Source organism: Macrotis lagotis, chromosome 4, assembly GCF_037893015.1.
Source record: "Macrotis lagotis isolate mMagLag1 chromosome 4, bilby.v1.9.chrom.fasta, whole genome shotgun sequence".
NCBI classification, from domain to species: Eukaryota; Metazoa; Chordata; class Mammalia; order Peramelemorphia; family Peramelidae; genus Macrotis; species Macrotis lagotis.
The window spans coordinates 48,255,899-48,276,474 of record NC_133661.1 but is presented as its reverse complement, the minus strand read 5'-3'; positions in this window follow the sequence as shown (position 1 = coordinate 48,276,474).

Here is a 20,576-nt window from a genome sequence, read left to right as displayed (position 1 = left end):
ACTAGACTACAGATCTGGCCTTGCCGCAAAGTAGCCATCATAATATTATGGACACAGCCTGTCAAAGATCATAGCATTATAGATCTAGAAAGCACCTTAAGATACTGAATCCAAGGGATATCCATCAATTGGAGAATGGTGTGGTACATGATTGTAATAGAATAATACTTTGCTATAAGAGATAATGAGCAGATATTTCAGAAAAAAAAAACTGGAAAGGCTTATATGAACTGATGCAAAGTGAAGTGAACAGGACCAGGAGAACATTGTATATATTATCAATATTACTATATGATGATCTTCTGTGAGTGGCTTAGCTATTTTCAGCAATGCAATGACCTAAAATAATTCCAAAGGACACATGATGAAAAATGCTATCGACCTGCAGAGGAAGAGCTAATGGAATTTGAATGCAGATCAAAGCATACTATTTTCCACTTTCTGTATTTGTGTGCTTTTCCTTTAGATATGTTTTACATGATTGGATATGTCTAACCAATATGAAATTGCTTACTGTTTCAGGGAGGAAGAGAAGAAGGAGAAAAAAGAGAAAATTTGGAATTAAAAAATTTTTTAAAAATGAATATCAAAAATTGTCTTTACATGTAACTGGGGGAAAATAAAATATGGGGAAAAAAGTTGCTGAGTGCTATCTGTTTGTTTTACAGGTATACTCTGAATATTATGAAAATGAAAATTCTATGATAAGCAAGGAATTGTTATTTACTGCCCAGATTTAAGTTCCTCTTGTTTGATCAAAGTGGACCTGATTCTATTTGGGCTAGAAGTCAGAAAGCAGATAGGGAAGTATCTTTCTTTCCTTATGTCCTTGCTGAGCGGAACCTACTCTTTCTTCTCAGTCTGTTTTTATGTATCTTCATCTAGGTCATTCACCATAGGTACCCTCCAGGACTCTGGTCTGGACCTTTTCCTTTTAAAGGGAAGTATTTTGCTTGATAATCTCACCAACTCCTTTGGATTCAAATATCTCTATGCAGGGCAACTAGGTGGTGCAGTGGGTATGCACTAGCCCTGAAGTCAGGAGGATCTGAGTTCAAATTTGACCTCAGACACTTAATAATTACCTAGCTGTGTGACCTTGGGCAATTCACAACCCCATTGCTTTACAAAAAAAAAAAATCAAGTATCTCTATGCAGTTGATCTCAATATATCCAGCCCTAATATCTCTGCATCTCCAGGTCTGTATCACCAACTGCCTGTTGGATGGCATAAGCTGGATGTTCTGTGGGTGTCTCAAACTTGACATGTTCAAAACAGACTTCATTATCTCCATGCCTTACCTAAACCTTCTCCTTTGCTGAACTTTTCCATTATTACCACAGCAGTTTAGTCACCCAGGCTTGCAACCTTGGAATCATCCTTGAATTCTCATTCTCACTTTCCTTTACATAGCCAATTCATTGCAAAATATCACTATACTTATAACACAAGCAGTTAAGTGGTGCAATGGATAGAGAGCTGGCCCTGGAGACAAGAAGGCACGAGTTCAAATCTAACCTCAGATACTAGCTGTGTGACTCTGTGTGACTCTAACCCTGTTTGCCTCAGTTTTCTCAAGTGTAAAAGGAGCTGGAAAACTTTAAATGACCTTTTATCTTTACACCAACAGAGTCATAAAGAATAAGATAAAACTAAAAACAACTAAACAATTTATAGCATCTTTCATCCACTTCTTTCTGTACATAGTCACCACCTTCATCACCTCTCACCTGGGAGAGCTTTCTTGATTCTCTTCCTATCTCCAATGTCTTCAAGCTTCCACACTTCACAAAGTCTACAATCTAATTTTAGATAGCAGCCAAGATCTCCCACTGCCTCCAGGGTCATCTCCAGTTCCTGGTTCCATATCTGACCACTGAACTGAGAAGGCTGTGGAGTCTCCTCCATTGAGGTTGATGACTTTGTACAGCCTCCCTTCACTTAAATCAGTTCTCTTGAATGTCATGACATCCGTTCTTTGATGTCATGGTCCTCTTCAAGAATGAAGGAGAATCAATAGCAGCAGCCTACTACTGTTACAAGAACACACAGCACTTGGAGTGGCTAGGTGGTGCAGTAGATAGAGCACTGGCCCTGGAGTCAGGAGTAGCTGAGTTCAAATCCAGTCTCAGACATTTAATAATGACCTAGCTGTGTGGCCTTGGGCAAGCCACTTAACCCCATTGCTTTTCAAAAAAAAAAAACCTTTAAAAAAAAAGAATACACAGCACTCCATCTCTACCATTTTTTTTCTGGCCTCCAGATCTGGAATGCTGATTCTCTTTCACCTCCACCTCCTGGTTTTTCTGACTTCCTTTAAAACTCAAATCTCACCTTCTTCAGTCCTTTCCTCCTCTGTCCCCCACCTCCCACCTGATAGACTGCTTGGGAGATTGAGGAATTTTGTCATTCTGAAGAGAAAAAGGAAAGAGGACCAGAGATAAGACTGGTTTTATCTTCTTTACTGTCTCCTTCCTTTCCTCATTGTGATGATATAGTGGATAGAGTGTTGGAGTTGGAGTTAACAGGACCTGAGTTCTAATCCTACTTCAGACACTTCATTTTATAGATAAAGAAATAACCAGAGACTGTCTTGCCCAGGTTGTTCCAGGTCAAGATTTGAGGTTCTTTCCTCAGACTCACACTGACATGCTTATGCACCCTTGTATGAATTCACATAGTCACTCAGACCCCAACACACAAATCCCATATACTTCAATACACATTGGTTTATTGACACACACAAACATATTCAAACAGACCTTTACAGACCCTTACAGAAACATTATGTATTTTATATTTATATATATATACAAATATATACAATATATTATATACAAATAGATACTACAAGCATATACTAAATTGGTATTGAAGCTGTGCATATTATATATTTATATAATATTATATTATATATTATATTATATATTATATTATATTATATATTATATTATATTATATATTTATATAATATGCACAGAGTTTCATTTAATATATACACAATTTTCTTCTCCCCTCCCCCACAACCCAAAGTTACATATATATGGACACTCAGACAAACAGACATACCTATTAAGCAATTCTGGTTCTATCTTTGCTCATCTTCCCCAAGCAGTGGTGGCCAAATGAGGAAGAGGCCAGAGGGACAGCTGATATATATGAAGCAAGATTAAAAAACCCAGATGAGTAATGGGATATTTAATAAGTGCTTCTGCAGATGCAGTGGGGAGGGGATGCTAACAAGGGCTGAGGGCCAAGAGCAGACCACAGACACAGAACAGAGCCAAGACCACCAGGAAGCAGAGAAGTCGGGGAAGGAAATAACATGTGTAGCCAAACCTTGTCCATATCTCTACAGAATTACTTTGGGAAGGGTAATACTTTGATCTTCTCTGGAAAAGGTGGCAGCTATCCTAAGTTTCAGAATGGGCAGGGCAATCTTGCTTCAATGTGAGTGCAAGCTGGGTTGCCTTTCTCTGATACAAGGGCAGAGTTTAGCTGCTTCCAAGGGCAATGAAAAGGAGCCTGCTCTCCCTTCACCTCTGCCTCTTAGAATCTCTGATTTCTTTTATTGTTGTTGTCCATCGTTTTTAATGACTTCAAAATGTGATGTTTTGACTTGCCCTTGAATTAGATTTAGGTGAGGCAGAGTTGCACAGCTAGCAACCTTACTCCCTCTTCCAGAGTCATTAGGGCAAGTGGCAAGACAAATGTTAGGACAATTGTCAGTGGCCTAGGAAGCAGTAGATGATCTTAGTGTCTTTGATCCCTGAACAAAACTCCACATTGCCTTCTTCAGCCACCTTCATGGCTGTTGGAATAAATTGATCTCATCTGCCCATTCCACCAGGAGGAGTCTTCACATGCTTGGGGTAGTCACCCCCCCCCCCCCCAATTCACCAACGTTCCCTTGGTTATCCTTCATTTGGCTTAGCCCACCTCCCAAGATGGTTTTATCATGTATGCAACAACTTCCTCGACCCACAGGTGAGTGTTAGGTAAAAGGCAGACAAAGTGGTTGATTCATCCTGAAAAGTTCATACCAGAGGTGCTAGTCTTTTGTGAACATCCCCTTATACCTCTCTAGTTTCTTTTAAAGCTTCATTCAACACCAGCTTCGACATCAGAATTTTGCTGATCTCCCAGGGCTCAGAACATCTTTTCCCTGGAAGGGAAGGATATATTTTTACATATGAGAAAGAACATTGTCTAGTGGAGAGAGCTAGGCTTGGGATCAGAAAAACCTTGGTCTCAGTCAAAATTCTTGTATGTGACCCTGGTGAAGTTACTCCTAGTGCTCTGGGCAATTTTATAAGACTGAAAGTCCATCAGTAGGTAAGTCAATAAACACCTACTAAATTCATACAATGTTTCAGAAACTGCTAAATGTTGGGCTTACAAAAATAAAGGCAAAAGTCCCTTCCATCAAGGGGTTCTATTGAGGAAGATGGTGCAAAAATTATGTACAAACAAACCGTGTCCAGAATAAATTGGGAGTAATCAACAGAAGTAATGGGGATCTATGTTGGTAAAAGGAATTTCTCACCTGGTAGTTTCCTTCATCATTAAAGTCCTAAGTCCAGTCTCTATCCCTCAATTTTTTCAGTATATGTAATATTACTCTGGGCAACCTCCCCAATTTAACAATGACAAATTTGCAGAGTGGGTCCTAGAGGAGTGATAATTCCCCAGTTTCAAGGTACTCTGTTGGTTCAAACTTCTAAAATTATAACTCATGAGCTCACACCAGGATATTTAGTTTTCATACTCAGTCAGTAGACACAACTAGGGCAAAACAGAGGCAATTTACTAGGCTGGAGAAAGTATCAGCATATTAAAGTGCATAACTAGAATGAAGAACAGATGACTATGTAGGTCTATGAGAAGGTGAGAGGTGAATAAAAACATAGGTAGTCAAATGAACTATAAAGCATTCTCTAAAGCATTATGATAATGAATCTAAAACATTTTCTCCAACTACCACACACTGCATCAATGGGGAATGGGCAAAAATTTAGAATATATTAGTAACAAAGCACATTATATAAGGAAATTATAAGGTCAAGGGAAATTATGCCCCTACTTTTACAGGACCCTCTACATCCTTATTATTCTCATGGTGTCCTAAAGCAGATGGTTGATCATGATCCAAGCTTTTTGCCCCTGTTTTATTTTGCATTCTCAGTTACTAGCTCAGTGTCTTGCATATAGGAGGCACTAAATAAAAACTTATTAGATTAGATTGGATTGGAATATTATTTAACTTAAGGAACCATTGATGACATTCATCTGGTCAAGCCTGTGGTGTTCATACTAATGGAAGTAATGCTTTGATGGAACTCTGGGTCAGGCAGATTATACCTAATGTATCATGATCAGTTCTTAATATGACATTTTAGGAAGATCATTGACCAACCTGAGCATATTAAGGTGCATAACTAGGAGGAAGAAGAGATGACTATATAGATCTTTGAGGTGAAGCACAAAAGATGAGAGGTGAATAAAAACATTGGTAGTTAAATGAACCATAAAGGACATATAAAGAAAGATGCTATCTGCAGCTAGAGAAAGAGCTGATAAATAGAAGCATTTATAGAATAATTTTACATACCACTTTGTGTCTGATGATGACATGGAAAGGGAAGGGGAAACATTTGTTGTATATTTGAAAGGAATAGCAAGTTGTGCATAGTAGATTTGCAGTTTCATTATCTGTTTTATTGTACTATGTTATGGAAATGCTTACTTTATTCCATAAATTAAAAAGTAAATTTAATAATTATAATGATAATAATAATAATACAATTCTCTCAGACAAGTGATCCTAAGATACTTGTAGGTCTCCATCCACTCAAAAACTACATGTTAAGAGCCAGCACCAACATGTTTAATTTTGCTGCTCAATGAGAGAATACAATTTGCTCAAAGCAAAGTATTAAATGAAATAGGGTAGTAAGAAAAATAGCAATAAGACATCTCCACTCAACATATTATACATTGTCTTCCACAAAAGCATATGGTATCAGGGCAGCTAGGTGGCGCAGTGCATAGAGCACCAGCCCTGGAGTCAGGAGTACCTGAGTTCAAATTTGACCTCAGACACTTAAAAATTACCCCTCTGTGTGGCCTTGGGCAAGCCACTTAAACCCCATTTGCCTTGCAAAAATAAAAGCATATGGTATCAGTGAGAAGAGTGGACACAACTCATGAATACACAAGGAAGGGCACACATGGAGTGGCCAAGATATACTCATAGATAGCAAGTCTTGGGTATAGATTGTATAGATGATGGTATAGAACCATGAAAGTTGCCTGATGTATTTTTGTTTCTTTCCCATAGCACCTACTAAAGAGATGGGCATGGGGCAGCTAGGTGCCACAGTGGATAGAGCACCAGCCCTGGAGTCGGGAGTACCTGACTTCAAATCCAGTCTCAGACACTTAATAATTACCTAGCTGTGTGGTCTTGGGCAAGCCACTTAACCCCATTGTCTTTCACAAAAAAAGATGGGCATACAGCAATGCTCAATTTTTTTACAAACTGATTCATGGAATATGAATTTTCTGGAACAAGATAAGGAGTTGCTTGAGGTGGGGGCAAGGTTTGGGTTCTGTGATGAGCTCTCTCCCACTTCTGTTTCTCTCCACCAGAGAATCTAGTATTTGGTGAAATTATTGGGTGATTGATTTAGAGCTCTGTCCCCTATTAAAGATATTGGAAATGCCCATTATTCAACCGAAGTAGTGTCCCTATAGTATCCTGCTTTCTTGAAAATGGTATTTGCTACCTTTATCCCAAGGTCTTCTCCTCCCTTTTCAATCTCTGATTTGACAGAACCTTAAGGATTCAAACTGCTATCCTGCTCTGTACCACCATATCCAGAAGAGTCCAAAAACTCTTTGAGAACATTTCAGGTAAGTAGAAAGTTGACAATTGGATTAGTAGGAGTTATCTCCTCTTTTGTATTCCCAAGTATATTCATATTTGCCATTGATAGGGCACCAGAATGCATTTCCATTCTTCTAGGGCCTGGACCCCAAATCTGTCATTATCTTCAGGCTAAGGTAAATCCCAAAGCAGGAGACTTCAAGTCTAACCTTTTCCCAGGAGGTATACTATAGGGATGGATCAGGGGGCCCCAGGAGAAATAGAAGTGAAGGAGCTAGAGCTTGTCTCCCTTACGTTTTAGGCACTCCTTGGAAACTGAGCACTGGTATTCTTTAGGCAACATCTCATCTCTCTTTGAGAAGAAATCAGGTCACCAGAATCAAAACGTTATAGGCAACAGACAGGACTAAATAGTTTATTTTAAGATATGTCAAGCAATGCTAATAGACAAACACCCTCAGAGAGATTTGATAGGTTTATAATCCCCAGCTTCAGAACTAGGAGAGGCTTGAATTCAAATCATGACTCTATCACTCACTAGATGTGTGACTTTGAGCAGGAAAATGCCTTATAAATCTTAAAGTTCTAAAGAAATATGAATTATTGTCTTCCTCTTTAAATCAGTTCAAGATGCAAAGTTTCAGGTTTTTATTCCACCAGAGGACAAATTCATTTTCCAGAACACTGCATCTTGAATTCACATAATCTCAAGATGGAGACATCATATATTACTTATTGGACAGATTTCAGGGACATAGATTTCCAAAACAGAAACATTTTACTTTTATTCAATATAGCCAAATATAATCAAGAATCCATTGAAGAAGGTTAATATCTACCTAACCTTGGAAGAGTTTTTCAATAATCAAAATATCTCTGTTATCATCAGTTTGGGGACCCCCCTCCACTAATGCAGGTCGCAACTCCTATGCTTCAAAGTCTTCATGAGTTATCAAGGCGGCAGACGATCATGAGCAGTTGTCTTTCTAGGAGTCTCTCTGTACTTAATTTGGCTGGATTTCAGCTAGGGAGTTTGGTAGAACATATTTTGGCAGAGAAGAAACAGTTTAGTCTCTGAATCCAGAGGACTGGAATTAAAATCCTGATTGTATACCTTTGGTCAGGTAATTTAGACTTTCTGGATCTCAGTTTCATCAGTGGTAAAATGATATGGTTAGATGTGATAGTCTCTGAGTTTCCTTTAGCTCTAAATCAATCATCCAAGAACCCTATGACAGACACAGAGATTATTGCTCCACTGTGCTCAAATGTTTCAGTTTAGCAGAACCTGTCAGAATTTGTATTTTGCTGGCAAGGAAATAAATCTCTGATCCTATAAGGATAATCTAGAGGGAAATAGAATTCACTTTCCAGCCAGTTTGGCTGCAGTGCCTTGATTCCAATTCAACAAACATTTATTAAGCATCTGTTGTGTTGAGAGGAAAAACTACTCCATAAAGCAAAGACTATCCGAAAGAGATATTATATAGATTGTTTTCTTTAATGCAGTTTCTACTGAATGCATACTATGACTTTCACTAATAATCATTATATATCCCTTCTTGTTCCCTAAGGTGAAGGGCACAGTCAGAAATCCTGAATTCTAGTCCCAGTTCTGTGAGATGTGGGTCAAGTCATTTCATCTTTCTAAGTCTCAGTTTTGCCATCTGTAAAATGGCAGGGTTAAATAAAATTATCTCTAAAGTTAGAACCACAGGCGATCTCAAACCAAAGAAGAACTTTATTTTAAAAACTGATATCTTTTGCTTTTATATGACTTTCATTTCTTTTTTTTTTTTTTAGGTTTTTGCAAGGCAAGTGGGGTTAAGTGGCTTGCCTAAGGCCGCACAGCTAGGTAATTATTAAGTGTCTGAGTCCGGACTGGAACTCAGGTCCTCCTGTCTCCAGGGCCAGTGCTCTATCCACTGCACCACCTAGCCACCCTAATTTTCATTTCTTAATATCTCCCTTTCTTAATATCTCCTTTCTCCCCATACACTCCAAGAATCATCTCTTATAAAAATAGAACAAAAAGAAAGAAAAAAATCAATTTAGTATAATTAAGATATCAACTAAGATAAGGCAGTATTGTCCCAAATTCAGTTTTCCACCTCTTTCTTTATTTTTGTATTTCATTTTTCAACATAAATATTTATTTTTCAGCATTTTTATTGTGAATTACAAATTTCCCCCTTCCTTCCATCCTTACCCCACCACTGAAAAAGCAAGTAATATGACCTCAATTATACATGTAAAATCATGTAAATCATATTTCCATATAAGTCATCTAGCAAAAAAGCAAGAACAATAAAGTCAGAAATAATACTTCAGTTTATAATCAGAGTTCCTCAGTTCTCTCCCTGGAGGTGGAGAACATTTTTTCATCCTGAGTTCTTCAGCATTATCTTTGATCATTGATTTGATCCTATACAATTATTATATTACAACATTACTGTCACTGTGTACAGTGATCTCAAGATTCTGCTCACTTAATTTCACATCAGTTCCTGTATCTTCCCATGTTTTGGTGGACTTTTTTTTTTCTGAAACCATTCCCCTCATCATTTCTTATAGCATGGGTATTCCATCACAATCATATCCTATAACTTACTTAGTCATTGCCCAATTCATAGACATCCCATTAATTCCAAATTTTTGCTGAAGTTTTGTTAAAACCTTATAAATATTTAACTTAAATTCATCTCTGCAAAGAAGTAAAGGAATTGAATTCTCTTATCTTATCCTCAAGATTAAACTACATCATAATTATACAATATTCATTTTCTTTTTTTTGTTCCTTTCATTTTTATAAGATGTCCCAAAGTCTTATTATAATTTTCAGCTATTAAAGGACCTTTGGAAAACCCTGTATTTCATAAAACATTTGGAAAATGACTTTATTGTTACAGTCATCATGTACACTATTTCCCTCCTTCTACTTATTATCCTGTGTATCAATTTAATATTGTCCTTCATTCTTTTTTTTTTAGGTTTTTGCAAGGCAAATGGGGTTAAGTGACTTGCCCAAGGCCACACGGCTAGGGAATTATTAAATGTCTGAGGCCAGATTTGAACTCAGGAACTCCTGACTCCAGGGCCGGTGCTCTATCCATTGCACCACCTAGCCCCCCCCCCCCCCCCCCCCCCCCCCGTCCTTCATTCTCGAAGAAGACATCGAGAAGTTGATACCATGACAAGCACATGAATTGGATTTTGGCAAGAGAGGGACTGTGCTAAGTCATCAGCCTCACTTTCTCCTCCAGAGTCATCTAAAATCCAGTGACAAGATAGGAATCAGGACAACAGGCAATGACTCTGGATGTGAGACAATCAGGGTTAAGTGACTTGTCCAAGGTCACACAGCTAATAAGTGTCAGAGGCTGAATTCAAACTCTTGTCCTCCTGATTCCAAGGCCAGTGCTCTCTATCTACTCCACCACTTAGCATCAGTTTATATAAATCAATGAAAAGTTGTCCAATAATAGAATGGAATTCTCCTTTAATCAGAAATAGCGGAAAGAGAGAATAGAATTCTGAGTTCATCTAGTCCATCAAATACTTGAAAAGGAATATCCTCTAAAGCTCCTTCAATGAACATTTGTTTAGGCTTTGCAGACATCTAGTGATGGAACCCTGTTCACTTTAGAACTACTTCAATTGTTTGGAAGTTTTCTTTATATGTTGGCTAGTCATTTTTCAGTCATGTCAGACTCTCTGTGACCCCATTTGAGGTTTTCTTAACAAAAATACTGGAGTGATTTGTCATTTCCTTCTTGTTTTACAGATGAGGAAACTGAGGCAAATAGGTTAAATGACTTTCCCAGGTTCACAAGTCTAGGAAGTGTCTGAGGCCAGATTTTAACTCAGGAAGAGGACTTTTCCTGCCTCCATCTCTAGCACTTGTCCACTGTACCACCTAAATCTCCCTTTTTGTGATTTCTACCTCTTCTTTCTTTATCACCCTTGTGATAAACAGAGTAAGGCTAATTCTTCCATGGCTAACAATAGTAATTTTGTATTTTTTAAGAGCTATATATCTTCTCAGTTTAAACTTCCCTACTTTATTCAACAAATCCCATGTTTAGTTCTTGAACCCCCTCACCATACTGAATGTCAACATCTTCTCCTAAAATTATCAACATCCTCCCCAATTTGTCAACATCTTTCCTAAAATATGACACCTAGTACTGAGCACAATATTCAGATGTGTTCTTCCTAGGGCAGCATGCAAGAGCACTATCAGTGTTTTCATTCTGGATACTATGTGGGTATATATAGCATAAGAGTTAGTTTCTGTGGTAGTCACATCACACTCTTAATAAATATTGAGCTTTTAAATAATGAGTGCCTCATTCCTAAAAGTATTTCTAGGACTTTAGAAAAGTTGTAGAGTCTGAGAAATCCTGAGGGACTTGCCTGCCCCCAGTTTGATTTTTTTTTTATACTAAGTAAAAGTGGTCATTCTTGGCCTCTTTGTCTCATTTCTCTCTCTTACCTAGCCTTAGTCACTGAATGGGAATTACCTTAATCAAACTGTGACCTGGGAAAGACCTTAGCTGAAAAAAAGCCAAAGTCCAGGACCAGCTCCAGTCATCCTAATTCTTATCTGAGCTATGGACCCAGACAACTCTGGAGGAGAAAGTGAAGCTGGTGACTTTGCCCAGGCCTCCCTAGCTTAAATCTATGTCATTTGCATGCCGTGACAACATTTCCTTGAGGTCATGGTCTTCTTTGAGAATAAAGGACCCAATAAGAGATATCCTATTTTGGTTGAGAGTTTCATTGAAACAGCTTTTAAGTTTCTTTTCGACTTAGATCCACTCCTAGTCCAGGTCTTCCCAGGTTGTGATCTGCTGAATGTCACATAGAGAATGCCTGAGCCCTCTCCAGTCTGTACTCTGGACTTTTACCATATCCCACATTTTCATCCCCAAAACCTCATTCTAGCCCTGGAATTCATGCCTCAGAAGTACCCTGTGTCCTTACAACTTTCCCTCTGACTTTTACAAGAGGTCCTACAAGAATCTCCAATTAAAGAGGGAGTCCTACAAAGAACTGGAAATTGAGAAGATAACATCCATTGGAGAATGGTTGGGTAAATTGTGATTTATGAATATGATAGAATACTACTGTTCTGTAAGAAAACATGAGCAGGTAGATTTCAGAAAACATGGAAAAATTACATGAATTGATCCTGAATGAAGTGAGCAGAACCAGGAAAACATTCTACACTTTAATAGTGACATTGTGCGATGATCTACTATGATAGATCTAGATCCTCTCAATAGTACAATAATCAAAGAATTCTAAAAGATAATGTGATAGAAAATGCCTCCACAGTCAGAGAAAGAACTAGGGAGTCTGAATGCAGATCAAAGCAGACTATTTTCACTTTTTAAAATTTGTTTTTTTCCTTCTCATGATTTCTCCCCTTTTATTCTGATTCTTCTTTCACACATGACTAATGTGGAAATATGTTTAGCATAATTGTACATGTTTAATTTATATAAGATTATTCACTGTCAAGGGGAGGGGAGAGAGAAGGAGAAAAATGCAGAACTCAACATCTAACAAAAAATGAATGTTGATGGGGGAGATGATCAACCTTAATGGACTTGCTCATTCCATCAGTGTAACAAGGACAATTTTGGGATATCTGCGATAGAGAATACCATCTGCATCCAGACAAAGAATTGTGGAGTTTGAACAAATACCAAAGACTATTACTTTCAATTAAAAAAAATAATATCTTATTATGTAGTTTTGCCATCTCTTATACTTTATATTTTCCCTTAAGGATATGATTTCTCTCTCATCATATTCGACTTAGATCAATGTATACCATGAAAATAATGTGAAGGCTAACAGACTGCCTTCTGGTGGGGGGGGAGGGAAACAAGATTAGTGGAAAATTGTAAAATTCAAAATAAATAAATTTTTTAAAAATGCATGTTGAAAACTATCTTTGCATATAACTGGAATAAATGAATAAATGAATGAAAAGAAAAAAGAAAAAGAAAGAGGATGCCCAGGCCAGTCATGTCTCATTTGTCTCCAGGCTGCACTCCCAACTTTCTCCACTTTGATTGGATACTTCCACTCTCTTCCTTCCCTCCTTTTCAGCATCCTTTATATGTATTGTCATTTCCTGTTAGAATATAGGCTCCTTGCAAGGCAGGGACTATCTTTTTATTTGTATTAAGTTTGTATTCCCAGTGTTTAAGTCAGTACACTATCAGCTGAGCCACCTAACTCAATCTGGAACTGGTAAGACCTGAGTTTAAAGCTGGCCTCAAACTCTTTCTAGTCATTAAACCCTGTTTGACTCAGTTTCCCCATTTATAAAATGAACTGGAGAAGGAAATCACAAACCACTCCAGGCTCTTTTCCGAGAAGGGCCCAAATGGGATCCCAAAGAGTCAGACATGATTGAATAATAAAGCTTTGCGCAGTATAGGATCTGGCAAATCAAACCAATTGATGGGAGGCAGAAAAAGTTCAGTGAAAAGAGCAATGAAATTGGAAGTCATAGAATCTGAATTTGAATCCTGGCTCAGTCACCTTCTATATATGTGACCTTGAAGAAAAATTGCTTAACCTCTATGAGTCTCATCTTTTCATCTGTAAAATGGGAATGTTTGATGAGATATCATCTAAGGTCTCTTCTACTGCTACATCTCAGTGATTTTAATGATAATAAGAAAGATTTATTAGTTACTAATAATCATAGTAATGACTTATTTTAAAAGTGTTCTAAAGTTTGCAAAGTAGTTAAAACGTATGCACTCAGGTGAGCCTCACAACAGCTACCACAACTTCTCACATAACTAACTAGTAAGTGTCAGAATCAAGATTTGAACCCCCAATGTCCTGGTTCAAAGTATAGCACACTCCATTCTCCATAACACACAACCCAGCCTAAAATATCACAGCTGTCCTTATCTGCAATGGAATCCCCAATCCTCTTTGCCTGCTTATCCTTCAGTGCTCATATTAAATTCTATTTCTTCCAGGAAGTCTTCTTTGTTAACTATCCCCTTCCTTATAGAGATAGCAAGTATTATTTATTTCAGTGTTCTCCAGAGGGAGGCTATGGCCTTACCCCAGGGTGGGGTTCACTGTCCTGAGAGGTATTTTTACTCTAGCTATGATATCTATTTGTTCCTAGAACAGCTACATTTATTAATCTCCTTTCAAGCTCTGCCTCCCATCCCTCCTCTTGAAAGCTCCAAGTCACCCCCTTTTGAGTTGGGTTGTATAGGCACCATTGGAAATATTTTACCCACAATCACCTTCTACTCCAGTTACCCTAGGAGGGTGGGCACTTGGCAGTGACCAATGTGTAAGAGCCCCATTTCCCCTCTTTTTTGTCATTTTGAGTGGGACAAAGGAAATCACATAGGATAAGCAGGCATGGATATATTGGCATCATCAGACCAGATGTCATTTCGTTATGTTTGCCAACCCCCCTCAACCCACTCCTCTTCCAAGCTTCCCAACTCCAGTCAAGGAGAGCACCATCCTTACCACTCACTCACAACCCTAGCATCATCAGTTACTCACTTTTCCTCCATCACCCATATGGACAAATCTTAGTTATTGTTCCCTTCTTTGTGCTAACACAGTCGCCATTTAAATTCCAATAGGCCCCCCACTAGGTTCCCCTGTCTCCAATTCATCATGCTCCATCCTTTCTGGACCCCATTCTTGAATCTTCAGATTTTCTCCAATAAGTCATAGCTGCCTTATGGTGGACTTTCACTCTGCCCCTACTGTAGCCTCCTTACTCCATGACTGGCCTTCTCACACACCTGCAGTTCTGTTCCCAGACCCTCCATTTTAAGGAAAGCGCCCAGGTCAGTCCTTTCATCATTCCTCTCCAGCTGGTTCTGGACTTTCTCCACCATGGCCACAGGTACCATGTTCTTCTTCCTGGGCTCTCCTTTTATAGGTTGTCTCTCTCCAACTAGAATGTAAATGCCTTGAAGGCAGGAACTGTCTTTTGCTACTATCTGTAGTGTCTGTTGCTGCTAAAGGGATTTTCTTAAAGCTTAGGTCTGACTAGTTGCTTCTCTTCAAATAAACTACATGACTCTCTATTGACTCTAGGATCATAGATTCATTTCTTATCTCATCCACTGAAATAACTACTTTTGTATGCATTTTACAATGTGCCTAGGATTGAAGGTACATAAGGGAAAGACCCCAGGTATTAGAGGCAGAGAACCTGGCTTCAGATGTCACCTCTGATGTTTTCTGCAGAGGTAGTTAGATGGTTGGAGCAGGAAGATGGTGCCATACTGTATAGAATCAGGAAGACTTGAGTACAAATCCAGCCTCAGAAACTCCCTAGCTGTATGATCTTGGCAAGTCACAATCCATTTACCTTGGTTTCCTCATCTGTATAATGAGCTGAAAAAAGGAATTTTTGCCAAGAAAATCCCAGTTAGGGTCACAAAGAGATGGACATCCACTGAAGCCACTGAACAACAAAAAGAATCTGGATCAAAAAATACTGGCTTTTGTGGCAGAGAAAAGCCTGGAATGACTGAAAATGATGCTGAACCACTTCCCAACTGGGATCTAGGCCAATGTCATCTTATTTAATGCCAGTCTACTCAGCTCGTTGTCTACTTGCAAGACTTGTCTAAGGTACTGATGGCCTTTGTCGAGTCAACAAGAATTTATTATGACCCTAATATATGGCCGAGTTGTGATGAGAATACGGAGAAAGGGGCAAAACAGCCTCAGTTCTCAAGATACCCGCCATCTGATGGGGGAAACAACATGTAAGTAATTGTGGACAATAAGACACGAGCAGGATATATTGGGACTGAACTCTGAAGGAAGTTACTAAGATTGAGGAAGACTGGAAAGGCTTCCTACAGAGGGTAAGATTTGAAGGGAGTCAGTGAAGTCAGGAGAAGAGGTCATAGCTAGTGACTTCTAGCTCTGGTAGAGTGCCAGTGAATATGGAGGAAGGAAGGATTAGCAAGAATTGAAAGGACATTTCCTCCATTAATGCAGGTCAGCACTTATTCTGCAATTGAGCCTTACACTTTCCCAGAGTACCCGAAGATTAAGTGATTTGCCCAAGGTCATACAGCCAACATCTGTCAGAGGTGGCACTTGAACCCAAGTCTTTCTGACTTTTGTGGCCAGTCTGCTTTCTAATTTATTCTTTGCCTCTCATCTTGTAGAGAGTTGCTGTATAATACATGTTTATTAGATTGGACTGAATTCAATCTAAATTAATCTCCCTTCCAAATCTAAAAATCTGTGATTCTATGACTACAGCTTTGCTGGGAATAAGTGTGTGTGTGTGTGCAGAGATGAGAGGTTGGGAGACATTACCCCTCCCCCCATCTTCAGATAACCCTCTCCTGACTCTTTGGTTCCTGCTAACACTACCCACCATCACCCCCATAGTTCACAGAGGTTTGGGTATGAGATGGATCCTTCCTAAAGTTTTTGACTCTTAGGGAGGAGCTGGGAGAGCACAGTTCCATAGAGCAGAGAGGTAGGGGAGGGGCTTGCTGATAGATGTTCCAGAGATGGTGGGCAGAAGTCAGGGTTCTGGGGACTGTTTCCAGTCTTGCCCTGACTCATCCTCAGGGTGCCCCTCTGGGCTACAATTATTTTCTTTGGCAAAATGAAAATGATTTCTAAGTTGTCTTTTAGACAGCCTGACTTAGAAGGGGGGGAATCTACAATTGTGAGCAAAGACCCTTAGAACACATCTCAGAGACAGTTGCAAGGCCCAAAAGCACATTAGGTAACTCAGAGTAGAGTCACATAGGTAGAGAGCGAACATCAGAAGTGAGATGTGATTCTGGGTCTTCCCCAATTCCAAGCCTACCACCTTGAGCCCTGCTGCCTTCAATTAAGGAAGATTAATAATGATAACAACAACAAAGCAACAACATTAATAAGCCATGGCATCTTTAGAGTGCTTTCACATTTCTAAATCCTTTTCTATTAGTCTGTTTTTGAATCTTATGTAGTTTCCTCTATCAGCTGGTCAAGAGGGAGGTTGTAGTCAGATAATCACCTGCTCTTTACACTTAACCAAAAACAAAATCCTGATGAGGTAGATGGTCTGAGATTGCCACCCTCCCCCCTCCATTTTATAAATGGGGCAGGTGAGGCTCTGAAATGAAAATGACCAAAGGGTACTGTAACTTGCTGAATTTGAAGCCTGAAGACTTGAGTTCAAATCCTACATGTTCCATTTACCAGTTCTGTCAAGTCTCAGCTTCTTCATGAGTACATAAGGGCATTGAAATCCATCAACTCTAAGGATCTTTCCAGCCCTTGCCCTTAGGGAGATGTCAGCATACAGACATGCTTTCTCCTTTTCTCCAGTATTCTCTCTGGGATACTAGTTGCCCATCACTTGCTTGAAGGAAAAATGCTACCTTGTCCAATGGACTTATTTTTTTTTCAAAAATTGGATCACACCTTCTTTCTCCCAGAACTCTGCCTCAGTTACCTCATTCTGGACACTTTCAACTTCCCAAATGACAGATAGAGAGTTGTGTTCAATTGCATTTTGAAGAATAGATACCTGTGACTTTATGGCTATGGGGACTTCTTTGCTTGTAGAACCTCCAACCAAGTTGTCCTGATGACAAGGTCAGCCCTTTATCATCAACCTACACTGTTGTTCATCTGTACTACTTTATAAACATTTTGTTTATATAGGAGACTATAGTCAGTCTTTCTCTGTTTCTCTCTCTCTGTCTCTCTGTCTTCAATCTCTCTGTCTTTCTCTGTCTCTCTATATCTCACTCTTTCTATCTGCCTGTCTTCTGGTCTCTGTCTCTCTGTCTCTGTCTCTGTCTCTCTGTCTCTCTCTCTCTGTCTCTCTCTCTCTCTCTCTCTCTCTCTCTCTCTCTGTCTCCCTCTCTCTCTGACTCTGTCTCTGCCTCTGTCTCTCTGTCTGTCTCTGTTTCTCTCTGTCTGTCTGTCTGTCTGTCTCTGTCTCCCTCTCTCTGTCTCTCTCTGTCTCTGTGTCTGTCTGTCTCTCTGTCTGTCTCTCTGTCTGTCTGTCTGTCTGTCTGTCTCTCTCTCTCTCTCTCTCTTTCTCTATCTTTTCCCCCAACTCAACTCTACTCTACTCTAATCTTTGTAGTTGACTTTTAAACAGAGATTGAAGGTCTACAAAGCTCTTTACATACATTTTCTCCTTTGATCCTCACTGGGATCCTGAAATAACCCTTCAATTATACATGTTCCCATTTTACAGTTGAAGAAATGAAGACAGTTAAGTAAGTTGCTCAGGACCACACAGGTGGCATGTTATCAGAGACAGGATTTGAAACCAGGCTTGATCTGACTCTGCTCCACCAGAATGTCTCTTCACAACTCTTAGAGACAATCTGAGACAGTCTTTCCCTTCCTTCCTCTTTTCCCACAGCTTACAAGTGGGAGGCTTACTGCCTATCTAGAGCCCTGGGCTGGGAGCCCAGATTCTTCTGTTCCTTGGACAGCTCTAACACAGACTTTAAAAACATTAATATGAACATAATACTCGTCAACAAATACACGTTGATATATGAACAACAACAGCAAAAGAGGATTGGTATGGAGCCAGGAGCTTCCAATAGATGGGATGCTTGTCCGAAAGTCAATGGGAGAGGGGCAGGAAGCTACTGCGGGCTCGGCTTTGTCTCTGACCGAGAAATCAGTAATCCCACTCTGACGTTCCCCCAGGTGCAGAGCTCTGCCCCCAGAGGCCTCTTGTTCCTGGACTGGAGTGAACCTGAAGAGTCCCTGAGAGAAGTTAGCCAAGAAATGTGAGAGTGGGGAGGAAGGGGTTTTGACATCAGGACCCCCTGGAGTCTGAAAGGTCTTAAGTGGGGGCCCTTCAGTTTTCTTTTATCCATGGAAAGTGCCATTCTATGTGTCTGCTGGCTTTGTCTGAAGGTGCCCTCTGTCCTGTAATTAGTCTGACCTGCCTCTTTCTCTTAAATCCCTTTGGCTGCCACAAAAGAAGAACGAACCTTTTAAATCATCTTTCTTTTCCTTAAAATGGCTTGGGGGGAGCCTCCCTTCTGCTCCAGATAAGCCCACCACCCAAAAATACTTTAGCATCTGCTTGGGAGGAGAGGGAGCTGGGTAGACGTGTGGAGGAGGCAGTGTTGACCTGGAATTCCCCTCTCCTTTTTCATATTATTTTATGTTTCAGGGGCCCCTTCCCTTAGCTGTTTTACTGAGACACCCCATAAAATTCTTGAATGAAGAATGTTACAACTGGAAGGGGTCCTTGGAGATTACCTAGTCCAACCCCCTCATTTAACAGAGGAAGAAGTTGAAATCCAGGGAGGAAACATGAGGCAAGTATTAATAATACTGGATGATCTTTAGCTTTTAACAAAACCCTTTAGATTCATGTCAAATATATTTAAACAATCCTGAAACAACCTCATGATTGTGTTTTTGTTTTCATTTTACTGAGAAGGAAACTAAGGCACAGAGAGATTCAAATTAAGTGACCTTTTCAGGGTCAGGGCTAGAGCTTCTGCACCCTTCTATTTCCTTACTCTTCTTCCTTGGGTACAATGAGACAGGCTCTTTACTTACAACCTTCCAGCCCCCTCAGTGGAAGACCAGACAACAGAGACAAGAGGAAGGCTTCCCCTTACAGACTCATTCTACTGCCCTTGGAGAAGTCTTCCTCACTAAAGTCCTTTATAAAGGCAAGGTGACTGACCGATTGATGTTACTCCTAGGTTTATACTCCAAAGATATTGGTTTTTTTAAAAGACAAAAAGACTCTAAATATCCAAAAGTATTTTTTTTTTGCAATGGCAAAGAATTGTAAACTAATGAAGTGCCTGTCCTTTAGGGACATGGCATATGAACGTTAAAGAACACTTTTTATTGTTCATTCATTTTAGCTATGTCCAACTCTTTGCGACTCTATTTGAGGTTTCTTGACAAAGGTATGGGAATGGTTCATCCCTTCCTCTGGCAGCTAATTTTACAGATGAGGAAACTGAGGCAAGAAAGGTTAAATGACCTGCCCAAGGCCCCTAGCTAGGAAGCATCTAAGGCCGAATTTGATCCAAGAAAAAAATGAGTCTTCCTGATTCCAAGATCACTGCTCTATCCACTTCATCACCTAACTGTCCATGAAATACCATTGTTCTGCAAGAAATGATGAAAGGGATGGGTTCAGTGAAATCTGGGAAGATTTGTAGGAACTTGTATGATGCGGGGTGAACAGAACCAGAACAATTTGTGGAATAACCACAACACTGTTAGAATACACAACTTTAAATGACTGAGAAGTCTGATCATTAGCCTGACCAACCTCAATTCCAGAGCACTGATGAGGAAACAGATTTCCTACTTCCTGATGGAGAGGAGATGAATTTGAAGGGCAAATTCAGATGGATGTTTTTTTTAATATGGCCAATGTGGGAATTTCATTTACTTGACTCTACATATTGATGACAAAGGTTTTGCTTTTTATTTTCTCCAACGAGGGGAAAAATAAGGAAAGAAAGAAAATAAATTTTGTTCTTTAAAAATAGAAAATTAAATTTAAAAATAAAAGGGAAGGCCACAGGAACTGAAAGGAATGAGATGCTCTCCTCCTCCACCCTCTCCTCCCTGCCCTCCACCATCATTGTTGTTGAGAAATGACCAAGGTTTGCCTTGTAAGACCATGTCCCCATG